Below are 10,666 nucleotides of genomic sequence, written 5' to 3' on the forward strand. Positions count from 1 at the left end.
GCAGTCGAGGTGCCAGGAGGAGCTGTGCTTCAGTACCGATCACTTCTGAAGCAGCTCAAACTCCTTTGTATGCTGCTAGTATCTCTTTTTCAGTTGGAGTATAGTTGGCCTCAGATCATTTGTATCCTCGACTCCAAAAACCTAAGGATCGACCTTGGGTTTCTCCTGGTGCTTTCTGCCAGAGGCTCCAGGTAAGTCCATTATCTCCGGCTGTGGTGTAGAGCACATTTTTAACATCTAGTCCAGTCCGAACTGGTCCAAGGGCCATCGCATGAGTTATCTCACGCTTAATTTGTTCAAAGGCTTGTCGTTGTTCAGGCCCCACTCAAATTTGTTCTTTTTACGAGTCACTCGATAGAGAGGGGTCACAATCTGGCTGTAGTCAGGAATATGCATTCTCCAAAAACCTACAACGCCCAAGAAAGTCTGTGTCTCCTTTTTATTAGTAGGTGGAGACATTGCTGCAATTTTGTTGATCACATCCATTGGGATCTGACGACGGCCATCTTGCCATTTTATTCCTAAAAACTGTATCTCTCGTGTAGGTCCCTTGACCTTGCTTCGTTTTATGGCAAAACCAGCATCCAAAAGAATCTGAATTATTCTCTCACCTTTCTCGAAGACTTCTTTCGCTGTGTCGCCCCATATGATCATGTCATCAATATATTGCAAGTGTTCTGGAGCTTTACCTTGCTCCAGCGTGGTCTGGATCAGCCATGGCAGATGGTAGGACTGTGTTTCCACCCCTGGGTCAAGCGATTCCATGTGTATTGGATGCCCCTCCAGGTGAAAGCGAACTGCGGCCTGCACTCTGCTGCTACAGGAATAGAGAAAAATGCATTAGCAATGTCAATTGTAGCATCCCACTGAGCTGCCTTTGACTCCAGTTCAAATCGCAGTTCTAGCATGTCAGGCACAGCAGCACTCAGTGGTGGTGTAACTTCATTCAGGCCACGATAGTCTACAGTTAGTCTCCACTCGTCACTAGACTTACGCACTGGCCAGATTGGGCTGTTAAAAGGTGAGCGAGTCTTACTGATCACACCCTGGCTTTCCAATTGACGGATCAACTTCTGGATAGGAATCAAAGAGTCTCGGTTGGTGCGATATTGCCGGTGATGCACTGTTGTGGTAGCAATTGGCACCTGCTGATCGTCAACCATCAGCAGTCCCACAACAGAAGGGTCATCTGAAAGACCAGGCAAATCAGACAGCTGTTCAATTTTCTCAGTGTCCACAGCTGCTATACCAAATGCCCACCTATACCCTTTTGGGTCCTTAAAATACCCTCTCTTGAGGTAGTCTATGCCAAGGATGCACGGAGCATCTGGACCAGTCACAATGGGATGCTTTTGCCAGTTTTTTCCAGTTAGGCTCATTTCAGCCTCTACAACAGTCAGTTCCTGGGATCCCCCAGTCACTCCAACAATATTGATGGATTGCGTTCCTTTATAATTAGAAGGAATTATCGTGCACTGAGCACCAGTGTCCACTAAAGCTTTGTACTCCTGGGGGTGTGTTGTACCAGGCCATCATATTTGTACAGTCCAATAAACTCTGTTATCCCTTTCCTCCACCTGGTTGGAGGCAGGGCACCTCTAATTTCTGTTTTGCACAGTCTCTGGGTGTGAATTAGAGGTTCCTTCAAGAGCATCAGAATCTCTTCTGCTCCTTTTGTAAACTGGAGCAGCCACCTTCCTAGTTTTTCATTTTATCTCACGTACTCGTTCTTGACATTCCGAGGTAGGTCTTCCATGCCACTTATTCATGTTTTCTCCCTGCTCATGTAGGAAGAACCACAGTGAACCTCTTTTTGTGGGCTGCCTCTGTCCTCTCTCTCGAGATTGGAAATGCCTTTTCCTAATAGCTGATACATAGGTTTGTGCAGGTCGTGAATGGTATGTCTTCTCTGAGTTCTCTGACTTCTTGCAACAGCTTTTCAAACCGGTCATCAGATTTTTCACACAGTTTCTCTACAGCAGAGACTCAAGCCCGTAGAGAACCAGCAAGGCTGTCCTCAAAGTTCCGGAGCTGCTCAGTCACTTCAGTAATATCTTGTACACCTCCAGCTGACCAGACCATTCCTGCCAATGACTTAGCATATGCAGGGGGTGCACTTTGTACAAATCTACGCCACAGAGGTCGTGTACAATTGATTCTATCTGGGTCTGTCCCCTCTTGGCTGTTTGGTCCAAAATAGATGATCTCTTGCACAGCTAATTCTCTCAGGAACTGAATACCTCTCTCCATAGTATTCCATTTCCCTAACTTGGATGTACAATCTTCCTTGTAGGGAAATCTTACTTTCATAGCTGCCAGGAGTTGGGTCCCGAGGGTAGTGGCATTAGACTCTCTTGAAATTGCCCTATCAATGGTGGAATCTTTTGACAGAGATCCTAGCTGCCTGGCTTCACCACCTTCCAATTCAATTGTTTCTGCCCCATTGTCCCAGCATCGGAGCAGCCAGGTTACCATATTCTCGCCTTCACGACGACTAAAGTCTTTTTGCAGATCTCTCAGCTCACCTGGAGAAAAGGACCGAGTGGTGGTCACTTCATCTCCTCCCTGTCCTGATGATGCACCTTGGGTTGATGTTGGCCCTGTGCCATCATCTGCTGCATGGGTAGTCTTTCTAGTGACTTTCTTACAACCAGCAACTGATGCTGATATGGGTTCACCATCATTTGATTTATTTCCAGAGTCTGAATGACTGTCACAGTGGTTACAGCAGCAACAGTGCCCAGTGTGTGAAGAGGGGGGGGCTGCCTTGTTAGCCTTTGAGGCTGGAGAAGTAATGTTATCTGCAGCGACCTTGGCAGAGGAACTCTGCGGAGGAGCTGTAGCTTCAGCCTGTGAAGCCGCCGTTGGGGGGGCAGTGGCTGCAGCGGCAGCTTTCGCTGTTTTGCTCTTTCTCGAGCGGCTCGGAGTGCTTTTTGCTAAAGCTTCTGAAGACGCACCACAAATCTCAGGACTAAAAAGAGCCACAAACCTCCTGTTGAACCCCATTTCTCTTAACAGAAACTGATGCACATTCAGCAAACCAGATAACACCATCACAGTTCTATCAAAACTCCAAGGATATTAAAAATTCTCTAAAACATTTGTGAACTGTCCTAGCGAAAAAAACGAAAGTATTGTTAGTCAGCCTTTCTAAAGATTTGCTTGACCAATTAGCAAACACAGAGCCGTACTGCTCTTTAATCTCTCCTGGAGGCTTTTCAAGGTAAAGCAGAAGAAAGTAGAAATTAATTAGTGGCTGCAATATAATGAAATAAACCAGTGACAAACCACAAAATATCATCATCATCATTGTCCAGTTCCTTGTTGTTATATAATGAATACTTCGATTTAAAAAGAAGGCCCAACACAGATATGGAATCAGTGAGCACAATGTAGAAAATAACTGATACAACTTATGCCATAACATCTTTAAATCAGTGTAATTCACTTTGCCTTAATACAACTAAATAATATCCAAAGCAAACAGACGTGCGAGTATCACAACTCTATGAGTTGACACCGTGCCCAGAAAATTGAGAGGTATGTCAGAGCAGTAGAAAAGCCAAAAATCTTCAACTTTACCCCTGTCTTGGGCCCCACATTGGGCGCCAATTATCTGTCGAGGGTTAAGATTGCAGGGTGACAATAAAACCCTGGCAGATGTATTCTTAACCCCCTCTCCATCCCCCACTTCCCCCTTTTTGCCCCTCCCTCTCCCCCCTTCCCACTCAGGACAGGTGATTGGGAGGGAAAGAAGGACAGAGAGAAGAGAGTTGGAAAAATTAACAATGTTTTACTAATGCTACTAATAAGAATAGAGAAAATAATACAAAATATACAAAACCAATCTTGAAAGTCTCAGCAACTGCAGAGCCGGCACCCAAAGTTCTGGACTGGACTCTGCAGCCAACCGGAGCTGGATTCAGTCTGTCACTAGGCCTCAGTTCGCAGGGACAACTAGCAAGGTCCTCTCCTAATGTCTGCCATAAGAAGAAGGGAAAAAGCAAAGGCAAAAAGGCAAAGGGCCGAGATCCTTGTGATCTCCCGCTTTTATATGAAGTATTCACGTGAATGGAATGTTATACACAGTTGGTCAGTTTCTTGGTCACCAGTTTCTTGTCGCCCCTCTCGCGAGATGTCCATCCATGCTTATCAATAAGTTTGCATTCCATTGCTAGGTTTGCCAAAACATGTGTCTGGTTCTCCAGGAAAATGCAGTTAATGAAGGCTTTAGCTGACAATCAAAATTCACGGAAAGAGAAACTTGTGTTTAACAAAACCAGGACACAAACCCAACAGCATTTTCTCTGTTGCAGCAGCTCTGTGCTTCTCCATGGGGCTTTCAGAAAATACAGATGCTGTAGGACAGGCTTGCATCCTGGAGGGAAGCTCACACCTTGGAAGGAAACCTCAACAAGACAGCCAAGAGTCCTAATGATGGCATTTGATTCAGGGAGACTCAGCTCATTCCCCAGCCCCACAGACTGCATTGCCCACAGTCCCACAGGTCACAGCAAAGCTGGGACACATGTTCCCATGGACACACCTGCAGGAAAGTGTGGAGGGGTTTTGATAGATAAAGATTTGTTGCTGAATTAGGCAGGCTCAAAGGAACCTACAGGCCGCTTCGAGAAGCTGAGATCAGAATCTGCTGTGAGAAAGAGGGGCGTTCCACAATCACCGGGGTCCTGGCGTGGCGTGAATCATCGGACGTATCATCAGTGAGACTCCAGTGCATGGACAGCCCATGATACTCATTTAGCAAATCCATGCTTGGAGCGTGGACGCATGGTTAGAATATAGTTGCGTATATAAGGAGACTTGTTTCTGTAATAAATGGCTTTAGCGTGATTCACATTGAATCAAATTGTTTGCTGAGTCCTTTATCGCTCCAACAAATGGTGACTCCGACGTGATACTCTGAACGGCGTACCACTGACGTTGGGGAAAAGCCTGGAGCGGCCCAGCCGCAGGCGGATCAGCTGGACTGAGAACCAGGCGGAGGCGTACGGACGTTTCGCATTAATTTTATTGAAGAAGGCCCCGGAAAAGGTGAGTGGCTGGGAGCAGGAGGAGGGAAGTTATGGAGCAAAACATTTCCTCAAGGAAGAAGCTATAGTTAAACTCCTCCTGCATATTCTCTCTATGAGAGGATTTAAATAGGAAGAAAGTAACATATGTAGACTATTAATTTGGTGTAGAATTAATGGCTACCCGAGAGAAAACGAGAAGGCTTTTAAACATTAACTTTGGGATGATAAAGGGCAGAAATTATGGAATAAGGTCAGCAATGGAGATGATAAAGAAACTAAATCGTTAGCGACTACATGGAAGCTTATAATTTCCACCTTAAAAGACTTTAAGGCTGAGTGGGCTGCCGTTGCCGGAATTTTTCTGGCGTTGCAGTCTGATAACAAACCTAAAAATGACTGTGAAGTTTACCCGGATTGTGTCTTTCGACCCTTTCCCTACTCCATCCCCTGTTGTGCCATCGACACCCCCAATGATACAGCAGTCTGGGGCGGAGGGAGGAAAATTACCGAGTGGATGGACTCCTATACCATTACCCGACTCTAGAGAGATCAAGAAGTCCAAAGGACTGGAGTCAGACAATTTGTCAAAAGTACTGGTGAAAGCTGAGAATGCTAAAGTCATAAATAAGTGTAATATCAGTTCTTTTACTGATTCGTGTCCACCCTTACCACCTTCTACCCTTCTAACTCCTACAAAAGATCAGAAGGAGTTGCTGGATAAGAACTGGGCAAAAGAACTGTGTGAAAGATCAGATCAGCTATTAGCGAGTGAATCCAACAGTCAGCAACGCGGTCATGCTGATCGTGACGGGACTCAGGTCATATGAATAATTATGATGCTAGAAAGTATTGCCGAGAATGTGCAGTGTTCCAAACCCCCCGGTTACTAGTGATTCTCCAGCACCGTTCAAGTCCATGTTATCTGATGACGCGGAAGAGGATGAGGGTTTGAAGCATTTTTCTTGAAAAGTTAAGTATGTGTACGAGTTGCCCCGAGATCAGATAAGAACTATGAAAAACTCAAGCAAAATTAGACGTATCCAATGTAACAGCTATAGACCATTTAGGACAGAACAATGGGGATTCGTTGGAAGGAGCAAGTATCCCACAACTCCTGGAAGAGACACTAATTGACACACCACAACTACAGACACGATAAGTTTCTGAAATCCTGAGGCAGTCAACAGACCTTGCATATCAAGCTATGAGAAAGGTGCCTGAAACCAACAAAGCAGCCAAATCATTTACAACTATTAATCAGGGTCCCAATGAGAACCACATGCAATTTATTGACCACCTTCAAGAGCCCATCAGTAAGCAGGTCGAAAACTTAGAAGCTAAGGAAGCACTAGTGTTGAGATTAGCAGTAGAGAATGCTAATGTTTGCTATCAACATGTTATTTGCAAGTTTTACAGTACATATTATGTGCTCCTGTGTATTGCCTCTCTAAAAATCAAGCAGCTTGTCCGCAATGTGAGTTAATTGTTTTGCTAGTTGTTTTTAAGTGCTCTGTAAAACCTTCTGCCCACTTTTCCCACTCACACTGCAAGCAGCCCTGTGCCTTCCTCCCCTCCTCCCCCTCCCTCCCTCTTCTCAAGGTTTTTACTTGCAAGATAGGGTCAAGAATTATTGTTTCCAGTTGTGTTCCTAAAAAATCAGTATTGGGAGGTGTTTTAAAACTTAGGAAAGCACTCAGAATTATAAGGAAGGAAGATCTTGTTAAATATTGAAATCAGTGTTGGCTGCTGTATAAGTTAAATGATTGGGAAAAGTGTCCGGAGAATAGAATCTTGTTGCGATTAATGTTGTTTTTGAGGCCAGAAGAGCAGGACGAAATAAATCTCTACAAGAAATCATTAAATCATTTCAGACAGTTTCACAGGTGGGGCGATTTGAACTTCAACAAGCTGAGAGAGTTAACTGATAACACACAGGTCAGAAAACTTGTTAAAGTCTGCAAGATGCTTTCCTTATTAACCTGTTTTCTTTGTGGGTATCTGTTTAAGCATGTTGCAATTTTGGTAGGCCTTTGCTACATGGTACGATAAGTTCGCAGTCTGTTAAATCATGAGAATCCGTTGACTCAAAATGTGCATTTTGTGATAATACAGAAGATCATGAGTAATTTAGTTCTTTACTGCGTGAATGTGATGGTAAAATTTTGCGTGTAGTAGCTGTTATTTTTCTCTCCAGCATGCTACCTTTAATCCAGCATTCAGACTTGCGCAACTCTGTGACAGGCTGTGTCTCATCTCGGTGTGGTGGATTTGGCTTTTCCATGTGTACACCATGGAAAGAATCCTGGTTTTGGAACAACAGCTGTAGCGCACCAGATGAGACACTAAAAAACCAAAACAAACCACAAGAAAACAAAACAAAACAAAAAAAGGCCTTGCCCAGTCCAGCTCGCTGCAGTGGCTGGGGGGGTGGGTGCTGATGGGGCTCCAGCGCGCACTGACCTATTTTGTCGGGGAGACCCAGAGGTACCTCCACCTGGCTGAGCAGTAAGCGGCCCAGAGGTGCAATGCAAAAATTGAGATATTGTCTTAAATTAGTGTGACTGTGATCCATCTGCATATTTGAACTGGGTATTTGGTTTTCACATCTGAGCTCAGTATTTTAGTTTGCATATTTATATTTGGTACCAAAAGAATCTTGTTTGGGGAGATAATTACAAAATGGGAACCGGTTCCGCTGCTAAAATTCCACCTTGCCCCCCCCCTTAGGATGCATCCTTACATATTAGAGTAATTGCTTATATTGTTAGAAAAGCATTTAAATTGTTAAAATGCTATGATAGATGTGAATTTGGAAGAGGTATTTAAAAGTTGCTAGAATATTAACTGATTTGGATCTAGGAAAATAGAATAATGGATTTATGTTTGTTATACTGGTTTATACTGTTTTTTGACATCTCTAAATTGTAAAAGGTAAATGGAGCTAAGGAATGTAACTATTGCTGAGCTACTTGAAATTGCATATAAAGTGTATTATGGCTGGAATGAAATGGGAAAACAAAAGAGCAAAATATCCCAGGCCTGTGTGCAGGTCATTGTAACTGAGAAGTTTCCCAGAGCCTCCTACTTCGTACCAGCCATTATGCCAGCTGCATGACCTTGGTTATATCTACACTGCACAGAAAGAAAAAACAACTGGAAAAACCTGGCTGCCCGCTTTTAAAGCAGTGAAAGGGGGGTTCTCTCTCCCCCCACTGCAGCGGTGTAATACTGAATGGAGCAGTCTGAGGGTGAAGTTTAAAGGCATCCTTAGCAGACCCATAGTTCTAATGAAACTGGACAATTAAACCAAAAATTTGTTGATAGACTTATTCTGAGGTAATTAGTTGTAAGAGACTTCTTAGTAAATTCACCATGCTAGTTTTTGAGGTCATGTGAGAGAATGAAAGAAAGGCCATTTTTGGAGACCAATAGAATGCCAAATTTGGAACAAAGTTTTAACACATGAATTCTTATAGTTGCCAGAAAGTCCTATACCTCTCTTGGGTCAGGATTTGTTAAGTAAATTGTAAGCTCAAATAACGTTTTCTGAGAATCCTGTTTAGTTGCATGTCCTACAAGAAGCTGCTTGGATGGCGCAGATCTGCTTGCTGCAAGGGAGAAATCTCCAAGGAAATTTCAAATGCAGTATTTCCACTAGTATTAACAGCCAATGTTTCGATAAAGCAAATACTACACTGAGAAATCTGAAACAGGACTTCGATCCGGTAAGGGAAAACAATATCCAATAAATATGACAGCCAAAATGGAGTTAGAAACTTTGAGCAATGAATTTATGACAACCTTACAGGCTGACTGCATTCAATTGGACTTGCAGGTTTGTCTATTTATATCTACAACACAGAAACAACCTGTGGCTATTGTGGGACGGTATGATGAGAATGCTAACAGACTGATATACCTATTGTCACTCTAATCAAGAAAATGCAGGGAATGAATTTAAGTCATAATAGGCCATGATCCTTTTGTCATATATGTACCATTTGTGAAACTGAATTCTGATTTTTTTTTATTTGTAATCCATGTCTTTGTAAATTGCACTAGCTGGTTTTCTTAACAGCACAGCTTTTGGCATGCATAAATGTAAATTGATGCAGAACCTGCAAGTCTTTAACATCAGGTCATAGGCCATACTTGTATTTGATCTGATCCTACATACTTGCAAAGTTTTTATTGCTGGTTCTGGGAAGTCTCATAAAGCTGTAGTGGTTTGGTGTGAAGATAACAATTGGCATCATTCTGTAAAAATTATTGAAGGTTCAACCCAATTAGCAGAACTTGGCACAGCTTTACATTACTTAGAGCTTTTTAAGGAGGAACCTCTAAATTTGATTTGTGATTTTGAGTACGTAGTCAAGATCCAACGTATGTATCTGGTTCTGAACTTTTTTTGTTTTTTGTTTTTATAAAAAAAAAGGGGGGAAGTAGGGGAAACACCACAAAACCGGTTGTCAAAAGCATTGTATGTGGTGAAATACTTTGCAAGTATGACCCAAAACCATGCTAAATCAGAAATAACCTACATTAGTTATGGTCAAATTACTAGTCAATGAGAAAGGCCACATCAATTGATAACCTGGGGAAAAGGTTATGTTTGTGTCATTACAGGCTGAGGATTGAAGTGGCTTCAACAAAGATTCAATGGATGCAGAAGGACAGGAGGGAGATAGTTGTGGCGACTGTTTCAGATGTAAACCATGAATCCTAATTCAGTGTTATAGATGCTCACAGATCTGGTGGTCTAGAAGCCTATTAGCAAGCAGGTGGTGTACCTTCTGTGGAGAATGGCAATTTGAACAATCAGCAGGAGATCCAAAAGGGTGATATTATGATCAGATAGTCAATGCATAGATAAGGTAAAATTATGAGATATCCCTACCATAGTAATCTAAGTTTAGCAACTGATGAAGTTTTAGAAGGGATATTAAGGTTAAGCTATTGATCTTTTAAATAGGTTAAGATAACTTTTAAGATATTAATTCAATTATTAGTATATGCTGATGGTATTAAGTACGTTACTCTATAAACTGCGCAGTTATAAATCTTTTAGGAATTTAAGAGAAAATATTGTATTAACTTGTCTGGTTATTTTGAATCTATTAAAATAGTGCGTTAATAAGGTTGTCATAATAGAATTAAGGTTTTAAGAATAGGCAGGTATTTGTTTGATCTTACTAAGTAAGGTTTAACTGTATTATATGTAATTGTAATTATGTTGTTAATCACGTGTTCTGTGTTGCAGTATATTTCAAAAATGATGCACTGTGTGGTTAAAGGGGCCTGACTAATTCAAGAACAGAAAGGGGGAAGTGTGCAGGGGTTTTGATAGATAAAGATTTGTTGCTGAATTAGGCAGGCTCAAAGGAACCTACAGGCCGCTTCGAGAAGCTGAGATCAGAATCTGCTGTGAGAAAGAGGGGCGTTCCACAATCACCGGGGTCCTGGCGTGGCGTGACTCATCGGACGTATCATCAGTGAGACTCCAGTGCATGGACAGCCCATGATACTCATTTAGCAAATCCATGCTTGGAGCGTGGACGCGTGATTAGAATATAGTTGCGTATATAAGGAGACTTGTTTCTGTAATAAATGGCTTTAGCGTGATTCACATTGAA

The 10,666-nt window shown here is 42.5% G+C and overlaps 2 long non-coding RNA genes across 2 annotated transcripts in view; both read left to right on the plus strand.

The window, feature by feature from the left end:
• Nucleotides 1-10,666, plus strand: part of LOC135576377 (uncharacterized) — a 20,649-nt gene extending 9,983 nt beyond the window's left edge. Inside the window, exon 2 of the long non-coding RNA XR_010468078.1 lies at nucleotides 4,320-10,666. This is a non-coding gene — a long non-coding RNA (uncharacterized LOC135576377). The remainder of the gene's footprint in view (nucleotides 1-4,319) is intronic.
• The window catches only part of LOC135576376 (uncharacterized), a 20,511-nt gene extending 9,845 nt beyond the window's left edge, over nucleotides 1-10,666 (plus strand). The window contains exon 2 of the long non-coding RNA XR_010468076.1: nucleotides 4,317-10,666. This is a non-coding gene — a long non-coding RNA (uncharacterized LOC135576376). The remainder of the gene's footprint in view (nucleotides 1-4,316) is intronic.

Source organism: Columba livia, chromosome 25 (genome assembly GCF_036013475.1).
Source record: "Columba livia isolate bColLiv1 breed racing homer chromosome 25, bColLiv1.pat.W.v2, whole genome shotgun sequence".
Classification (NCBI taxonomy): domain Eukaryota; kingdom Metazoa; phylum Chordata; class Aves; order Columbiformes; family Columbidae; genus Columba; species Columba livia.